At 39.3% G+C, this 20665-nt stretch overlaps 1 protein-coding gene and 1 pseudogene across 6 annotated transcripts in view; one reads left to right on the top strand and one right to left on the bottom strand.

Moving 5' to 3' along the window:
• Nucleotides 1-20665, top strand: part of DCX (doublecortin) — a 398761-nt gene that overhangs the window by 157772 nt on the left and 220324 nt on the right. For 5 of the 6 annotated variants that reach the window (XM_061409498.1, XM_061409496.1, XM_061409502.1 and 2 more), the window contains one exon: nt 8344-8458. The exons of the other annotated variant lie outside the window; for it this stretch is intronic. The gene's annotated coding sequence lies outside the window, so the exon portion shown is untranslated. The remainder of the gene's footprint in view (nt 1-8343; nt 8459-20665) is intronic. 6 annotated transcript variants of the gene reach the window in all.
• Nucleotides 1206-2265, bottom strand: LOC133243055 (GTP-binding nuclear protein Ran-like; annotated as a pseudogene).

The raw sequence follows: 20665 nt of genomic DNA, 5'->3' as shown, positions 1-20665 counted from the left end.
GCTTTGCTTCCAAGGAGCAAGTGTCTTTTAATTTCATGGCAGCAGTCACCATCTGCATTGATTTTGGAGCCCAAGAAAATAAAATCTGAGACTGTTTCCAGGTTTTCCCCATCTATTTGCCATGAAGTGATAGGAGCAGATGTCATGATCTTTGTTTTTTGAATGATATATTGGTGCTTATACACACACACACACACACACACACACACACACACATTGGGGCTTCCCTGGTGGCTCAGATGGTAAAGAATCTGCCTACAATGCAAGAGACCTGAGTTCTATCCCTAGAAAATCCCCTGGAGAAGAAAATTGCTACCCGCTCCTGTATTCTTGCCTGGAGAATTCCATGGACAGAAGAGCCTGGCAGGCTACAGTCCATGGAGTCACAAAGAGTCGGACACAACTTAGAGACTAACACACACACACACACACACATGTATTTCACATTGTACACCTTACACTTCACATGTTATGTATCAGTCTGTTGTTGTTCAGTCGCTAAATCATGTCTAACTCTTTGCAACCTCATGGACTGTAGCACACCGGGCTTCCCCACTGGGCTTCCCTATTATCTCCTGGAGTTTGTTCAAGTGGTGCTGCTATCTATCTCATCCTCTATTGCTCCCCTTCTCCTGCCCTCAATCTTTCCCAGCATCAGAATTTTTTCCAGTGAGTAGGCTCTTTGCATTGTGGCCAAAGTACTGGAGCATCAGCATCAATCCTTCCAATGAACATTAAGGGCTGATTTACTTTAGGATTGAGTGTTTTGATCTTCTTGTAGTCCAAGAAAAGCCCAAGAAAAGCAAATCTGTCCCTGCTTCCACTTTTTCCCCATCTATTTGCCATGAAGAGATGGGACTGAATGTTACGGTCTTAATTTTTTGAATGTTGAGTTTTACGCCAGCTTTTTTTTTTTTTTTTTTTAGATATTTGAAATACAACTTTATTCTGATTCTAAACGAAAAAGAATGGGAATGACAGTAACAAACAAGATTCCACCTCTCAATATTGTCATGTGACTATAGCAGTCTTATATTTGAAATGCAAGGAGGAAACAGCTGTGTTCCAAAACACCTAAATATCCAGGTCCAAAAAAATGAAGGTTTTTTTTTAAACTGCCACATTCAGTCCAAAGCCCATCCATCTCCTTCAGCATCCAAAGATTAAGCATATGTTCTATTTAGCTATGTAATAAAGTAGCAAACATGCTGCACCACTGACATCACAGAACAGTTGCTAATAAAACTGGACTTCTGATGCTGGGCCCCAGCTTCACTTTCTCACAGGTCATCATCTTCATCCGGGAGAGCAGTTGTCTGAGCAACCTGTAAATTGTGCTTGTACTGTGCTGCCAAGGCTGGGTCCATGACCACTTTGGCAGGGCAAGAGCAGGCATGGTGACAAACTCCAGGTAATGGTCTCCGATCAGTTTTCTAGCAAGCCAGAGGAAGGGCTTTTCAAAGCTGTAGTTACTTTTGGCAGAAATGTCATAGTACTGAAGATTCTTCTTTCGGTGGAAGACAATTGACTTTGCCTTAACCTTTCTGTCCATAATACACACTTTGTTGCCACACAGCACAATCAGAATGGTCTCACACACTCGTACCAGATCTCTATACCAATTAGGCACATTCTTGTAAGCAACCCTTGATGTTACAGCAAACATTATAATGGCACACCGAGCTTGTATGTAGTAGCCATCTCTCAGTCCACCAAATTTCTCCTCACCAGTTGTATCCCATACATTGAACTTAATCGGTCCTCTGTTGGTATGGAACACAAGAGGATGGACCTCAACACCCAAGGTAGCTACATGCTTCTCTAATTCACCAGATGACGTTTCACAAATGTAGTTTTTCCAATAACACCTTCACCAACCAAAACATGTTTGAACTGAACTTGGAGTTCTCCTTGGCCAGTCATTGCAATGTTACTTCCAGAAATGTCTCTGCACTTGTCTGACTGCTAAGCCAGCTTTTTCACTCTCCTTTTTCATTTTCATTAAGAGGCTCTTTAGTTCCTCTTCACTTCCTGCCATGAGAGTGGTATCATCTGCATATCTGAGCTTGTCGATATTTCTCCCAGGAATCTTGATTTCTGCTTGTGATTCATCCAGTCCGGCTTTTCCCATGATGTACTCTGCATATAAGTTAAATAAGCAGGGTAGCAATATATAGCCTTGTTGTACTCCTTTCCCAATTTTGAACTAGTGGTTCCATGTCCAGTTCTAACTTATTTCTTGACCCACATACAATTGTCTCAGGAGACAGGTAAGGGATCTCCCATCTCTTTAAGAATTTTCCACAGTTTGTTGTGATTCACATAAAGGCTTTAGCATTGTCAATGAAGCAGAAGTAGATGTTTTCCTGGAATTCCCTTACTTTCTCCAAGATCCAACAAATGTTGGCAATTTGATCTCTGGTTCCTCTGCCTCTTCGAAATCCAAATTGTACATCTAGAAGTTCTTGGTTCACATAACTGTTGAAGACTAGCTTGAAGGATTTTGAGCATTACTTTGCTATCATGTGAAATGAGCACGATTGTACAGTAGTTTGAGCATTCTTTGGTATTGCCTTTCTTTGGGATTGGAATGAAGACTGACTTTTTCCAGTCCTGTGGCCACTGCTGAGTTTTCCAAATTTGCTGACATATTGAGTGCAGCACTTTAACAGCATCATCTTTTACGATTTGAAATAGCTCAATTGGAATTCCATCATCTCCACTAGCTTTGTCCTTAGTAATGCTTCCTAAGACCCATTTGACCTCACTTTCCAGGATATATGGCTCTATGTGGTGACCACACCATTGTGGTTATCCAAGTCATTAAGACCTTTTTTGTATAGTTCTTCTGTATATTCTTGAAACTTCTTAATCTCTTCTGCTTCTGTTTGGTCCTTACCATTTCTGTCCTTTATTGTACCCATCCTTACATGAAATATTCCCTTGATATCTCCAGTTTTCTTGAAGAGATCTCTAGTCTTTCCCATTTTATTAATTTCCTCTATGTCTTTGCATTGTTCACTTAAGAAGGCCTTCTTACATCTCATTGCTATTCTTTGGAACTCTGCATTCAGTTGGGTATATCTTTGCTTTTCTCCCTTGCCTTTCATTTCTCTTCTTTCATCAATTATTTGTAAAGCCTCCTCAGAAGTCTTCATTATGACCCATTGGACATCGTGGGTGGCCCTGCATGGCATAGGTTCTTTGAGTTACTCAAGCTCCTTCACCATGCTAAGCCTGTGATACATGAAAGGTATATGTTATTTACATCTTAACAAAGCTGAAAAATAAAATAATGCTTAAAAAGGGACTATATTGAAGTTCACTGTTCTAATGTTTCAGTATCCTATAAAATGGGCTTTTATTACTAAATCAACTGAATGTCATCACAGCAATATATATGATACTTCCAGAAGAAATAAAGTAAATAGCAAAGTGAGAGCTCAAACTTAAATCAAAACAGGTTTATAGGGAGTTCCCTGGTGGTCCAGTGGTCAAAACCTGGCACTTTCACTGCCAAGGGTCCAGGTTCAATCCCTGGATGGGGGCCTAAGATCCTGCAAGCTGTGCAGCATGGCCAAAAAGAAACAAAACAAAAAACAGATTTATGCAATTCAATAAATTAAAGACAGCAGATTGATTACATACATATATTACCTCTTCATCTCAAGATAGCAAAAGAATGCAAAAGATATAAATTCATGATGTTGAAGAGAATGGAAAAGGAGCCATTAGTGGATGAAACTTGGATAAAAGCTGGAAAGCAGATGGAGGTGTAGGAACTGACAAAGTAGTATAGAAGAAGCTACAGTTTACAATACTTGCAGAGGGGGTGTTACAGTGAAAGAGAAAGTCACCCTTCTCTGCATAAATGCTACATTTGAAAAAAAAGAATGAGTGAGATGTAAGGCATAAGGGTTGGAGAAGGGATAAATTATTATAGATTTTTTTAATAAGTCATTTTTATAGATTCCTCCATTACCCACCCCCCACCCAGTCTGGTAGACAGAATACCTTGTAGTCAGAAATATCCTCCATGAGCTCCAAAAATTGACGTTATTCTTTAAAGAGATTGAGAGGTCCAAGAGAAAAGGCCTCCACATTTTTTTGCATTTAGAAAATCCAACAACAAAATGACTAGCTCCCTATTCATGTATATGAAGTTCCCAAACACTTTTTTTTACTGTCTCATTCTTCCATGTGAACAAAAGAATCAATGATCACCAAATATTTAAGGAAAACTTTCAACATGAAAGAATGATGTACAGATAGAAAAAAAAAAAAAATCAAGGGCTCTTGAGAGACAAAAGAGAGAAGAGAGGCAAAACACTCTAATTAGTAAACTCAGAGAGATTCAAGGAAACATTTCATTTATATAACAGAAATAGGATATCTGAAAATAAATAATAAGAGGTCAAACAAAAAATTAAATTAAAAAATATGATTATTGAGATGTAATTCAAGGGAAGTTGGAAGAGTTGAGGAAATATAAAAGAAAGCACAGAAAGACTAAAAGAAGGAAAATGAGATAGAAAATAACATGATATACAGAAGGAAAATTAGGGAGATTCAACATTTGACTAATAGTAATTCAAGAGAGAACAAAGTAGAGAGAATTATCAAAGAAATTTTCAGAGTATATTCTTATGAAATATCAGAGTAAAAAGTATAAAGATATCGTCAAAGCTTCCAGAGAGAAAATAGTAACCTACAAAGAAATGAGAATGATATTGACCTTGGTGTTCTTTATTTGAATTAAAGTCTAGTTGATTTACAATGTCATGTTATTTTCAGGTGTATAGCACAGTGATTCAGTTATGTATATATATTCTTTTTCAGATTCTTTTCCCATATGGTTGTTGTTTAGTCACTAAGTCGTGTCCAAATCTTGCCAGGCCCCTCTCTCCATGGGATTCTCCAGGCAAGAATACTGGTTGCCATTTCCTTCTCCAGGGGATCTTCCTAACACAGAAATCGAACCAGGGTCTCCTGCATTGCAGGCAGATTCTTTACTGACAGAGCTATGAGGGAAGTCTCTTTTCCCATATAGATTATTACAAAATACTGAGTTTAGCTCCCTGTGCTATACAATAGGTCCTTATCGGTTATCTACTTTACATATAGTAGTGTGTATATGTTAACCTCCTAATATTATCTTGCCCCCACCCCTTTCCCCTTTGTTAACCATAAGTCTGTTTTCATCTATTTCTGTTTTGTATATACATTCATTTGTATCTTTCTTTTTTTTTTAGATTTCACATATAAGCAACATTATATGATACTTGTTTTTCTCTGTCTCGCTTACTTCACTTAGTATGATAATCTCTATGTCCATCCATGTTCCCGAAAATGGCATTAATTCATTCTTTTTATGGCTGAGTAATATTCCATTGTAAATGTATACTACATCTTCTTTATTCATTAAAAAAAAAATCAATGGACATTTAGATTGCTTCCATGACTTGGCTGTGGACAGTGCTAAAGTGAACATTGGGGTGCATGTATCTTTTAGAATTATAGGAGGTAACTACAAGAAGAAACAGCCAAACAAATAGAGGGGGCTGTCCTGGGTGGGGGTGGGTACATAAATATGAGATGTGGTGTGGTGGAACAGATATCCGTTGCTTTGCACTGTAAGCCCTCCTTTATTCTATTATGTTTTAACCTTGGGTGTGTATTACTTTGGTAAATACTTTTGAATTATTTAAGAAATTGAGCTATTGGTTTTTTTTTTTTCCAGTTTCTTGTCTAATGAAGATGGTCATCATGGATAATGAGATTTAGAGCAGAAAAAATTTCATTATCAAGCATTTGTTGAACACTTATTATTTGCCTAGCACCCTGCCAAGTGCTAAGGTGTCTTAAACATTCCACAAGGAGCTTGAAACCTAGTTGGGCAGAGCAAACCAGTACTTGAATAATTAGAGGATGAAAATACATAGTAAATTTAGTGTACTAAATTATGCCCATTAAAAGAATCTGGTGGCAGGAAGATGAAATTAGTTTGGATTGAAATTAGGAAGGGCTTTGGGTAGATCTGGGGTTTATTTCTAGCCATAAATGATGGAAAAGATAGGAATAGGTCTAGAAGATAAGTGTGTTAGGGAAGGGAAAGGCACTATGAACAATGACCTAGCTTTTTATTTACTCATTTTTTCTACTTTGCTATGTATTATTAGGTAGAAATTTTTATCCTCTGTAATATCAGTAAAATGCTTTCTCTTTAAATCTCTCTAATATAACAACAGACTGGTTCCAAATTGGGAAAGGAATATGTCAAGGCTGTATATTGTCACCCTGCTTATTTAACTTATATGCAGAGTACATCATGAGAAATCCTGGTCTGGAAGAAGCACAAGTTGGAATCAAGATTGCTGGGAGAAATATCAGTAACCTCAGATATGCAGATGATGCCACCCTTATGGCAGAAAGTGAAGAAGAACTAAAGAGCCTCTTGATGAAAGTGAAAAAGGAGATTGAAAAGTTGACTTAAAACTCAACATTTAGAAAACGAAGATCAAGACATCTGGTCCCATCACTTCATGGCAAATAGATAGGGAAACAATGAGAACAGTGAGAGACTTTATTTTCTCGGGCTCCAAAATCACTGCAGATGGTGACTGCAGCCATGAAGTTAAAAGACGCTTGCTCCTTGGAAGAAATGTTACGACCAACCTAGACAGCATATTCAAAAGCAGAGACATTACTTTGCCAACAAAGGTCTACCTAGTCAAATCTATGGTTTTTCTAGTAGTCATGTATGGATGTGAGAGTTGGACTATAAAGAAAGCTGAGGGCCAAAGAAATTGATGCTTTTGAACTGTGGTGTTGTAGAAGACTCTTGAGAGTCCCTTGGACTGCAAGGAGATCCAACCAGTCCATCCTAAAGGAAATCAGTCCTGAATATTCATCGGAAGGACTGATGCTGAGGCTGAAACTCCAATACTTTGGCCACTTGATGTGAAGAACTGTCTCATTGGAAAAGACCCTGATGCTGGGAAAGATTGAAGGTGGGAGGAGAAGGGGATGACAGAGGATGAGATGGGTGGATGGCATCACCGACTCAATGGACATGAATTTGAGTAAACTCCAGGAGTTGGTGATGGACAGGGAAGCCTGGAGTGCTGCAGTCCATGGGGTCGCAAAGAGTCAGACACAACTGAGCGAATGAACTGAATATAACAACTTTCTCTGAGTGGATTATTTTTTTCCTGCTGACAGTGCAGTAAATTTTCTGTCGCTTTGCAGAATGGGAACTGCCATTTACTAAATGAGCTTTTCTCTATTGGTGCCAAGTCTTAATAAAGACAGATGGGTTTCCCCCGTTGTGCTGCTGCTTCTCATCTCAAGCTGATGAATTTGAGACTGAGAGCCTGACCCTGTCATTGTCAAGTAATATAAAAGGCTTCATCCTTATTTATTGCATACTTTAATTACTATGGGGAAAGTATCGATTAAGAAACAAAGGACTTAAAATCATTTCAACAAAACCAGGATGTCTGAGCAAATTGCAGCCATCTTTTTTTCTTTTCTCTTTTCTCTTTTTTGGTAGCAGAGAGTGAAGGTGGTGTGCTGATAAGTGTTGTCTAGGTTAAATTTAATTAATAGGAACTCACAGCATAATGTTCCATGAAGAATGTACATATTGAAAACCATGTTGTTATAGGGCTATCTATTGAAATATTTAGGTTCAATTCAATGGAAAATTTAGCCATGTTATTAGACTTTACTGGTCATCCTGGAAGTCCTTTAGAGACCTGGCTGGAATCAGTACATAAGACTTTAGAGTGGTTTCCTGGAACTAGCCCTGAAAATAAATTATATAATATAGCCTATGATTCCCTAAACCCTTTGAGAGAATATGTTTGTTGTCTTTCATGTGTTGTGATATAATGTGGAAACACTAGGAACACTCTCTGCCCTCAGTTCACCCAAAACTGTTCACCTCTTTTTTCTACTGTGCCAAATCTAAAATGCCATTCAGTCATTCATTCATTCCTTGGTGGTAGGATTTTGCATTTCTGGAGACCATCAGCTAAATTGCATCTGATTCCTCAGGTCAAATTTTATGGTTCCAATCAACTTCTAACACTTTAATGTGAAAGAGTTTTCTGATTGTGTGTATGTGTGTGTGTGTGTGTGTCTGTGCACGCGTGCATGTGTAATGATTTCTTTTTCAGGATAAAACTCCTTTTTTAACAAGATTTTACATGTTTATGACTAAAAGAGAAAATCTTAAGCAATACATAAATATATAAAGTGAAAGCCTCTCTCCACCCTTCCCCTAACCTTTACAGAAGTAACCACTGTTTTAACAGAACAGTTTCATTTCTATATCTCTAGACTTTTTCTTCTGCTGCTGCTGCTGCTCCTGCTGCTGCTGCTAAGTCACTTCAGTCGTGTCCAACTCTGCAACCCCATTGACGGCAGCCTACCAGACTCCCCCGTCCCTGGGATTCTCCAGGCAAGACTCTTTCGATGCTCATGCAAATATGTTTGTGTACATGTACACATATAAGGAATAAGGTTACAAATACATTATTCTGCAATTCGTTTTCATTCAACCACATACCATGGACAGCCTTCCATGTCATTATTTACCTATTCTTTTAATTGTCTTCCCTTTATTCCTTAGTATATTGTTGTTGGTGTTGTTCAGTCGCTAAGTTGTGTCTGGCTCTTTGTGACCCCATGGACTGAAGCACACTAGGCTTCTCTGTCCTTCACTATCTCCCAGAGTTTGCTCAAACTCAAGTCCATTGAGTTGGTGATCAGTAGTGATAGACTCCAACTATCTCATTCTCTGTCGCCACCTTCTTTTGCCCTCAATCTTCCCAGCATCAGGGTCTTTTCTAATGAGTTGGCTCTCTGCATCAGGTGTCCAAAGTAGAGTTTCAGCTTCAGCATCTGTCCTTCCAATGATACACAGCTTACATTTAACCAATAACCCATTAATGAATATGGTTTATTCAAAGTTCTGCTATTATAACGCTACAGTAATTGTCCTTATATATACAGATATCCACACAGAAAAGTGAAATTGCTGGATTGAAGATTTTCAAGCTAAAACATTTTATTGATACAGCTAATTGCCTTCTAAAAAGGGGTCACCTATTTACTGTCAAGAAGGAAAAAAAAAATTCCTCTACATTTCAAGGTTCTTCTGGCTGGTCTAGGAATGAAATTGACATGAGACAGATCAACAGGAGAAAATTGAACAAAAGTTTAATAACATGTATAGATGGAAGAGACCCAGGAGAACTGAGTAACTTGCCAAAAAGGCTGAAACCCTCACCTTTATACCATTTTCAGCTAAAAACAAAAGAGGATGTTGGGGGTATTGGTTTAAGACTTCAAGGGGGAGTAAGGCAATTGACATGGAAATTAAAAAGCAAATGTTTGGTAAACAAATGTTTGCTGGGCCTTACAGAAACAATGACCATTGTGTTCTCTTAGCAAAACTCTATTAGTCTTTGCCCTGCTTCATTCTGTACTCCAAGGCCAAATTTGCCTGTTACTCCAGGTATTTCTTGACTTCCTACTTTTGCATTCCAGTCCCCTACAATGAAAAGGACATCTTTTTTGGGTGTTAGTTCTAGAAGGTCTTGCAGGTCTTCATAGAACCATTCAACTTCAACTTCTTCAGCATTTCTGGTCAGGGCATAGATTTGGATTATAGTGATATTGAATGGCTTGCATTGAAAACGAGCAGAGATCATTCTGTCGTTTTTGAGATTGCATCCAAGTACTGCATTTCAGACTCTTTTGTTGACTATGATGGCTACTCCATCACAGAAACAATGGTCACAAAGAGTCGACTGAACAACAACAACAACAAAAGCAGTGAGACCCAGATAGGAATTTTAACAGACTTTTCTAGGTTCCTCCTTGTCTAACCCATGTAGTTTTACTGTAGTTATCTATGGTATTAATAATATCTCACTTCTTGGAATTGGCTTTCTCTACATTCTTTACACAGTTAGGAGGAATGTCTAAGGTTCTTCCTGAGTCTTTTGGGCCCTGCTCGTTTTCGGCTTGAAATAATCTACAGCCTGAAGAGCATTTTAGGGTGGCAAGTTTTGTTCCTCTACGTTACACTCTCACCAACATTGCATTGACACAATCCTTTTCCACACAGTGGAAATCCTTTTCCAGTGATGGATGGTGATTTAGTCGCTAGGTCGTGTCTGACTCTTGTGACCCCATGGACTATAACCTGCCAGGCTCCTCTGTTAATGGGATTCTCCAGGCAAGAATACTGGAGTGGGTTGCCATTTCCTCTCCAGGGGATCTTCCCTACCCAGGAATGGAACCCCAGTCTCCTGCATTGCAGACAGATTCTTTACTGACTGAGCTAGGAGGAAAGCCCCCCAGTGATGCATAGAAGCTAATAACTAATTTTTTTGTTGTTGTTTCTGATTATAAAAGGACTACATTTCATTTGTAGGTACAGTTGGAAAACAGAAGAGTATTAAGAAAAAGTTAAAATATTTTGTATTCATATTAATCAATAAAAATCATCATTACCCATTTGGTGTACCATAGTTAATTTTTATTCTTATTGCCTTCTGTATATAGATGACCTTTGGCATATAAAAGAAAGAAGTCCTGAGACACTGACAACTCCCCAAAGTATTGCATACCTCTATAACATATTTCACTCACAAAACACAATTTTTGCAGTGACTATATCTACTTACTAAAAAGTTTTCAAATCAGTTTTATTTATTTTTATATATGTCATATAGTGAATCTGTTCATATCAAAGATCTGCACTATCATGAAACTCAAACAGCTCTAAACTTTATTTATTAAACATTTTTATTTCCTAGCTAAGCATTATCTTACAAGTTTTTACTCCTTCTCTCTGCTTCCATCACTAGCAATTGCATTTGGATTTTTTTTTAGGCCACTTAACTTAAAAATTGAGAATCATGCCTATTTGCTTTCATTCTATTATTCTTTTGTTTTTCTATTCATTTTTTTGAACATTCATCTTTTCTGGTATGACACTGTAATTCTAAGTTATTATGGTGGTGGTTTAGTCACTCAATCATGTCCAAGTCTTGTGACACCCATGGATTGTAGCCCGCCAGGTTCCTCTGTTCATGGAATTTCTCAGGCAAGAATACTGGAGTGGATTGCCATTTCCTTCTCCAGGTGATCTTCCTGACCCAGGAACTGAATGCAGGTTTCCTGCATTGTAGGCAGATTCTTTACCAACTGATCCACAAGGGAATCCCAAGTTATTCTAGATTACTCTATTTTTTTTCATGAATTTAGGATACATTTTTCAAAATTCATAGGCCTGATGAATAATAACTATTAATAATTGCTCTAATGATCTTTCCAAATGTGTGGATTACCCCTGTGTTATCCAATACAAAACTGGATTTTTAAATGCCAAGTTATTTTCACATTTAGGATTAGATCTAATAGGCAAATCTGATCATGTCACTTTTCTACTTTCATTGCCTTTTTTAAAAAAGAAACTATAGCAAAAATGGTATTATACTGGACATTTTATTGTATACTTGATTTTGGATTTAATGATTCTTTGCAGGAATATTTTCTGTTCAATACATGAGATTTGCCTCATTCTTTTCAATAACTAAGTAATACTCTACAAAATGACATCCCTTAATTTACTCAACTATTACTCTACTGATGAACATTTGTTCTTTTTTTTAATTGTTTGCTTACTGTAAAAAATATGCCTTGGGTAAACCGGCTGCAACAGACCGTGCAGAAGCACAACCGAGAGGAGCTACCCCTCGATCAAGGTCAGGGGCGGCGACTGAGAGTGCCAGGCTGTGTCAGCACAGGAGCGGCTGAGAGGAGCTACCCCACGTCCAAGGTCAGGGGTGGCGGCCGAGAGGAGCTACCCACAGCCAAGGTCATGGGAGGCAGCCGAGAGGAGCAACCCCACGTCCAAGGAGCGGCGGCTGCTCAGGCACAGGAGGGCCAAGAGGAGCTACTCCACATTCAAGGTCAGGAGGGGTGGCCATGAGGAGATAACCCTTGTCCAAGGTAAGGAGCAGCGGCTGCTCTTTCCTGGAGCAGCCATGAAGAGATAACCCACGTCCAAGTTAAGAGAAACCCAAGTAAGACGGTAGGTGCTGTGAGAGGGCATCAGAAGACAGACACACTGAAACCACAATCACAGAAAACTAGCCAATCTGATCACATGGACCACAGCCTTGTCTAATTCGATGAAACTAAGCCATGCTGTGTGGGGCCACCCAAGACGGATGGGTCATGGTGGAGAGGTCTGAAAGAATGTGGTCCACTGGAGAAGGGAATGGCAAATCACTTCAGTATTCTTGCCTTGAGAACCCCACGCATAGCATGAAAAGGCAAAATGATAAGATACTGAAAGGGGAACTCTCTGGGTTGGTAGGTGCCCAATATGCTATTGGAGATCAGTGGAGAAATAACTCCAAAAAGAATGAAGGGATGGAGCCAAAGCAAAAACAATACCCAGTTGTGGATGTGACTGTTGATAGAAGCAAGGTCCAATGCTGTAAAGAGCAATATTGCATAGAAACCTGGAATGTCAGGTCCACGAATCAAGGCAAATTGGTAGTAGTCAAACAGGAGATGGCAAGAGTGAACATTGACATTCTAGGAATCAGCGAACTAAAATGGACTGGAATGGGTGAATTTAACTCAGATGACCATTATATCTACTACTGCGGGCAGGAATCCCTTAGAAGAAATGGAGTAGCCATCATGGTCAACAAGAGTCTGAAATACAGTACTTGGATGCAATCTCAAAAACGACAGAATGATCTCTGTTCGTTTCCAAGGCAAACCATTCAGTATCACAGTAATCCAAGTCTATGCCCCAACCAGTAACACTGAAGAAACTGAATTTGAACGGCTCTATGAAGACCTACAAGACCTTTTAGAACTAACACCCAAAAAAGATGTCCTTTTCATTATAGGGGACTGGAATGCAAAAGTAGGAAGTCAAGAAACATCTGGAGTAACAGGCAAATTTGGTCTTGGAGTATGGAATGAAGCAGGGCAAAGGCTAATAGAGTTTTGCCAAGAGAATGCACTGGTCATGGCAAACACCCTCTTCCAAGAACACAAGAGAAGACTCTACACATGGACATCACCAGATGGTTGACACTGAAATCAGACTGATTATATTCTTTGCAGCCAAAGATGGAGAAGCTCTGTAGAGTCAGCAAAAACAAGACTGGGAGCTGACTGTGGCTCAAATCATGAACTCCTTATTGCCAAATTCAGACTTAAATTGAAGAAAGTGGGGAAAACCACTAGACCGTTCAGGTATGACCTAAATCAAATCCCTTATGATTATACAGTGAAAGTGAGAAATAGATTTAAGGGACTAGATCTGATAGAGTGCCTGATGAACTATGGACAGAGGTTCCTGCCATTGTACAGGAGACAGGAATCAAGACCATCCCCATGGAAAAGAAATGCAAAAAAGCAAAATGGCTGTCTGAGGAGGTCTTACAAATAGCTGTGAAAAGAAGAGAAGTGAAAAGCAAAGGAGAAAAGGAAAGATATAAGCATCTGAATGCAGAGTTCCAAAGAATAGCAAGGAGATATAAGAAAGCCTTCCTCAGTTATCAATGCAAAGAAATAGAAGAAAACAACAGAATGGGAAAGACTAGAAATCTCTTCAAGAAAATTAGAGATACCAAGGGAACATTTCATGCAAAGATGGGCTCGATAAAGGACAGAAATGGTATGGACCTAACAGAAGCGGAAGATATTAAGAAGAGGTGGCAAGAATACATAGAAGAACTGAACAAAAAAGATCTTCACGACCAAGATAATCACAATGGTGTGATCACTCACCTAGAGCCAGACATCCTGGAATGTGAAGTCAAGTGAGCCTTAGAAAGCATCACTATGAACAAAGCTAGTGGAGGTGATGGAATTCCAGTTGAGCTATTACAAATCCTGAAAGATGATGCTGTGAAAGTGCTGCACTCAATATGCCAGCAAATTTGGAAAACTCAGCAGTGGCCACAGGACTGGCTAAAAGGTCAGTTTTCATTCCAATCCCAAAGAAAGGCAATGCCAAAGAATGCTCAAACTACCACACAATTGCACTCATCTCACACGCTAGTAAAGTAATGCTCAAAATTCTCCAAGCCAGGCTTCAGCGATACATGAACCGTGAACTTCCAGATGTTCAAGCTGGTTTTAGAAAAGGCAGAGGAACCAGAGATCAAATTGCCAACATCTGCTGGATCATCGAAAAAGCAAGAGAGTTCCAGAAAAACATCTATTTCTGCCTTATTGACAATGCCAAAGCCTTTGACTGTGTGTATCACAATAAACTGTGGAAAATTATGAAAGACATGGGAATACCAGACCACGTGACCTGCTTCATTAGAAACCTATATGCCGGTCAGGAAGCAAGAGTTAGAACTGGACATGGAACAACAGACTGGTTCCAAATAGGAAAAGGAGTACATCAAGGCTGTATATTGTCACCCTGTTTATTTAACTTATATGCAGAGTACATCATGAGAAACACTGGGCTGGAAGAAACACAAGCTGGAATCAAGATTGCCGAGAGAAATATCAATAACCTCAGATATGCAGATGACACCACCCTTATGGCAGAAAGTGAAGAGGAACTAAAGAGCCTCTTGATGAAAGTGAAAGAGGAGAGTAAAAAAGTTGGCTTAAAGCTCAACATTCAGAAAACGAAGATCATGGCATCCGGTCCCACCACTTCATGGGAAATAGATGGGGAAACAGTGGAAACAGTGTCAGATGTTTTTTGGGGGGGCTCCAAAATCACTGCAGATGGGTGACTGCAGCCATGAAATTAAGACACTTACTCCTTGGAAGAAAAGTTATTACCAACGTACATAGCATATTGAAAAGCAGAGATATGACTTTGCCAACAAAGGTCTGTCTAGTCAAGGTTATGGTTTTTCCAGTCGTCATGTATGGATGTGAAGGTTGGACTGTGAAGAAGGCTGAGCACCGAAGAATTGATGCTTTTGAACTGTGGTGTTGGAGAAGACTCTTGAGAGTCCCTTGGACTGCAAGGAGATCCAACCAGTCCATCCTAAAGGAGATCAGTCCTGGGTGTTCATCGGAAGGATTGATGCTGAAGCTGAAACTCCAGTACTTTGGCCACCTCATGCGAAGAGTTGACTCATTGGAAAAGACCCTAATGCTGGGAGGGATTGGGGGAAGGAGGAGAAGGGAACACCAGAGGATGAGATGGCTGGATGGCATCACTGACCTGATGAATGTAAGTTTGAGTGAGCTCCGGGTGTTGTTGATGAACAGGGAGGCCTGGCATGCTGTGATTCATGGGGTCGCAGAGTCCAACTTGACTGAGCGACTGAACTGAACTCAACTGAAACGACTTGTTTCAGTTCACCTGGAAGTTTTCTGAGTTTAGCACTGAAGTCCCATGTCCCAGGAAATTTGCCTCAGCAATGGGCAAACTAGGACAGTTGTTTACCTCACTCTTTTTTCTTCCTACATCTAGTCTTACCTACTAGCACTTTTGTTTGTGCCACATACTTTCCCAGAACTGGGATTTTGAAGTCATATGGTTGCTTTTATAAATTACACTTTGTAGAAAGTCCTATTGCAATGGGACTTGGGTAATTTTTCAAGTGGGAATGTGGAGAGCAAGTCATAGAGTATGGTTCTGGTCCACTTTAGAAACCATAATAAAAATCTTTTAGCATTAGGCCATTTGAGTCAGGGAAGAGAGAAGCACAGAAAGGACATGAAGATTGCTGAGTGGATAAAGGAAAATACAGAAAGACCCAAAACCAAATATCATACTTATGTTTTTGCCTAGAATGAGTACTGCTATGTAGAGCCATTAGCTTAAGGATATAGCAGCAAATTAAGAATCTGGAAACCTGTCTTTTTTAATAGATTTTCTTTTTTTTTTTTTTTTATTTTTCCCTCACTGGAATATGTGGGAGCTACTAAATCTCCTCCTAAGTCACAAGCAGTTGGCTGCCAAAGAAATGGAAGACAGTCCCTCTGTCTGGTCATTCCATTTTTTAAAATTATTATTATTATTTTAATTTAAATTTATTTATTTTAATTGGAGGCTAATTACCTTACAATATTGTATTGGTTAGCTTTTCATCTCAATATTTTTATTCCAAATTGGAAGACCTAAACATTAACCTTTTTCTCATATCCTAGAGGCATTAAATGGTTGAATTTCCATGTTTATAAAAGTACTTTTAGCTACTTAAGCTATTAAAAGTTTATAAAAATATGAAATACGTGTCCTGATAATCTACAAATGACTTCTTGCCTTGTTCACAGATTCTGGGTTATATTAGCATCTCTTAATTAATATTGAGCAAACAAGGTTTCAGTAGGCCTGTTTAATAGGTACATGTACAGCTTCTTCTGCCATCAGAAGTAGTGCACTTTGGAGATAAGAGTCTCAATATTATTTGCCTTATGCTTTTTGATCAGGCAGCAATTAAGGAAGCAAGAACATGTGCCTTCCAGGACCTGGCACTCATCTGTCACTTCCAAAATAGTTTCAAAGCAATTTGTTAGGTAGTGCTGGCTGAATGATTGGTTTTCCTGTGATAATTGCCAATGTATTTCCTGTAAGGCCTGAAGATGGAGAGGCAGAGTGTTCGGAAAGAACATTCTAGGGTTATTCTTTATAATCTTCTTAGATCAACCCTTTAGGAATTCTCAGTTTTAGAACACCAAAAAAGAACAGCAACTAATCCACCAAGCTGTTGTGGAATAACCAAAGCCTGAGAAACTGCCTTTGAGCTGCCTATTTAACAGAGGCAAAACTGTGAAAGGCCTTGCAAACTGTAAATCCCAAGCTGTAGAATAGTCTCTACAGGAAGTGGTCAGATGTCCTGGTTAAAGCAAAGATTCTGAAACCTGGCTTTAGGATCTGTTTCTGCTTAGGGGCTATGTGACCTCAGACACAGGACACCTGTTTCTCATCTGTTAGATGGGGTTAGTAATACCTGTTTTACCTGGAGAGGCAGTATAAGGTAGCCTGTTAAGCATGCCAGACACAAATCTAAATAATAAAAGAAATGAATGAGTGTAACAAAACAGAAACAGACTGACAGGTATAGAGAACAAACAAGTGGTTACCAGTGGGGACAGCAATGGGAGGAGGGGCAAGATATAGAAGGTTAAGAGGTACAAGCTACTAGGTATAAAATAAGATACAAGGATATAATGTACAGCTCAGGGAATACAGCCAATATTTTATATCTTTAAATGGATTATAATCTATAAAAATATTGAATCACTATGTTGTACATTTGAAGCTAATATTGTAAAGCAGCTATACTTGAATGAAAAAAAAAAAAAGAATGCAAGCCACAGAACCAAAGTGCTTGGTTGGAATCTTGGCTTATTTGTCATTTTTATGCTACATGACCTTGGGCAAGTAATTTAACTCTCTGAATCACAGACTCTTATTCTGTCAAATGGAGTTAACAATGACACTCCCAAGGGTTGTTGGAGGATTATTATGAGATAATTCATGTTAAGTGCTTAGAACTACATCTCATAGATTTTACCATCGACATTTACCAAATGTCAGCTGCTGTCATATATGATGCTTAAAATCACAGATAATAGATCAACTCAAGATCTAGCCAGACTGCATCCAAATCCTGGCTCTGCAAGTAACCTTGTAAAATTACTCAGCTTCTTGTGCACTCAGTGCTCATTCACTCAGTCATGTCTGACTCTTTGTGACCCCATGGACTGTATGTAGCCCACCAGGCTCCTCTGTCCATGGGATTTTTCCAAGCAAGAATCCTGGAGTGGGTTGCTATCCCTTCTCCAGGGGATCTTCACAACCCAGGGATCATTCCCACTTCTTCTGCATTGGCAGGTGTATTCTTTACCACAGAACCACCTGGGAAACCCACTTAATTTCTTAGACCCTCAGTATTTTCATCTGAAAAATGGGAAGAATAAGGTAACAGCCTCAGAGGGTTATTGCAAGTATTACATAAAACATTCCATGTAAATGGCTTAGAACAGTGCCTGGTACATAGTATTCAATAGTTAAGTATTAGTATTTTTCTCCAAGAGTCTTGATGTATATACCAAGCTTATTATATTAAGAGTGTACCTTTTTCTGGCTTTACCCATCCCTACCCTTTGGTGTTAGCCATCCGCTAAGGCCTAGTATCTTCATCAATTTTTCTTTTCTTTATCAAAACCGGCTTTTGGGATCTTTTGCAATACTGCATAAACATCGAGCTGTCCTTGAGGCTTTGCAATTTAGATGAACTATAAGTGAAACTAAAGGGAATTTCAGATTTCAGACTGAGGATGAGCAAATACTGTGGGACTTTTTGGGAGGAAGTCAACCTGATATGTCCTATTTAGAATTCCATAGTTACTATGAAAAAAATGTGAGCTGTTAGTACATGCAAAAATCCAAAAATATTGTGCACATACCAAATGCCCGATGAAGGGACTGTCTGTTACCCTGCAGCTTTTTTTTTTTTGACAACTCATAGGTTAAAGCTACTATTAATGTTTCCTGTGTGTTCAGCCCTACATCATCTCAGTTATACATTACCCAATCCTATGTGGGTAGGCATTAACTCCATTTTACATTTTTAAAAAGTGGTATATATTTCACGAAATTTAATTGATTTATCTCGAGTTCAGGAATTAGGCTCAAATTTAGCAAATTTCTTTTTTTTTTAATTAATTTTATTTTATTTTTAAACTTTACATAATTGTATTAGTTTTGCCAAATATCAAACTGAATCTGCCACAGGTATACATGTGTGCCCCATCCTGAACCCTCCTCCCAAATTTCAAATCCTCTGTTCTTTCTTCTACTCTGCCTTCATGCTAGCTCACTTCAGTTGTGTCTGACTCTTTGTGATCCCATGGACCTTAGCCCACCAGGCTCCTCTGTCCATGGGGATTCTCCAGGCAAGAATACTCGAGTGAGTTGCCATGCCCTCCTCCAAGGGATCTTCCCGACCCAGGGATTGAACCCACGTCTCTTATGTCTCCAGCATTGGCAGGCGAGTTCTTTACTGCTAGTGCCACCTGCGAAGTCCTTTCTACCCTACCACATTGAAGTTCTCAGAACACAGTGTCATTGAGTATGAATCACTCTGGAGATTCAGAAGTCTGTCTGGGAGCCTGACTGAAGAAGCAGAGAGACTACTGAGCATTTTTCTTATTATTGCACCTCCTTGGCCAATCTCTTGCCCCATCCAGCCAAAAGGACTGCAGGGGCAAATACTCTGATATTCATTTTGAAATGATGTTCCTAGAGTCCCATCTGGGTCCAGAAAGTAGACTAAACTGTGATCCTAAGTGCTGATTTTAGAGGTTTGCTATTTGCACAGGTGTATCTGCAATAATGAAAGAACGAAACCCAATTGATAACTGAGTAGATCATTCCTCCCTTGTATTCTACGAGACCAGAATAATAGCCAGATCAGCATAGTGCTCCTCCCAACTGTGTACTGGAAATATGTAGCTACTTATCTAAATATGTCTGACTCTCTGAGACCCACCAACTGTAGCCCACCAGGCTCTTTGGTCCATGGGATTTCCCAGGCAAGAATACTGAAGTATATTGCCATTTCCTTCTCCAGGGGATTTTTCCAAACCAGGGATAGAACCCGCATCTCCTGCATTGGCACAAGTTTCTTTACAACTGAGCCACTGATGAATACAAACTGATTGTAAAACTGACTATAAAGATGGGGAAAGTCATGCTTCATACATTAAAAAGAATTCCTTTTATGGAGACAGTAAGAACAGATGTCAAGGAGTAGATAATAAATATACACATAGACTTTATTGGTTGTTAGTTCATGTTTTCCAAAGAGTAACTGGAGACTTAACGATAATACTTTCTGCAGGTTGGATTTTAGGGGTGTATCTTTTTTTAATATAAATTTATTTATTTTAATTGGAGGTTAATTACTTTATAATATTGTATTGGTTTTGCCATACATCAACATGAATCCACCACAGGTATACACATGTTCCCCATCCTGAACCCCACTCCCTCCTCCCTCCCCGTACCATCCCTCTGGGTCATCTCAGTGCACCAGCCCCAAGCATCTAGTATCATGCATTGAACTTGGACTGGCGATTTGTCTCATATATGATATTGGACATGTTTCAATGCCATTCTCCCAAATCATCCCACCCTCTCCCTCTCCCACAGAGTCCAAAAGACTGTTCTATACATCTGTGTCTCTTTTGCTGTCTCGCTTTATTTTTCTGGGCTCCAAAGTCACTGCAGATGGTGAGTGCAGCCATGAAATTAAAAGACGCTTACTCCTTGGAAGGAAAGTTATGACCAACCTAGATAGCATATTCAAAAGCAGAGACATTACTTTGCCAACAAAGGTTCGTCTAGTCAAGGCTATGGTTTTCCTGTGGTCATGTATGGATGTGAGAGTTGGATTGTGAAGAAGGCTGAGCACCGAAGAATTGATGCTTTTGAACTGTGGTGTTGGAGGAGACTCTTGAGAGTCCCTTGGACTGCAAGGAGATCCAACCAGTCCATTCTGAAGGAGATCAGCCCTGGGATTTCTTTGGAAGGAATGATGCTAAAGCTGAAACTCCAGTACTTTGGCCACCTCATGTGGAGAGTTGACTCATTGGAAAAGACTCTGATGCTGGGAGGGATTGGGGG

Source organism: Bos javanicus, chromosome X (genome assembly GCF_032452875.1).
Source record: "Bos javanicus breed banteng chromosome X, ARS-OSU_banteng_1.0, whole genome shotgun sequence".
In the NCBI taxonomy this organism is placed as follows: Eukaryota; Metazoa; Chordata; class Mammalia; order Artiodactyla; family Bovidae; genus Bos; species Bos javanicus.
Note: the sequence above shows the minus strand (reverse complement) of the source record. Positions and strands in the feature narration are given on the sequence as shown.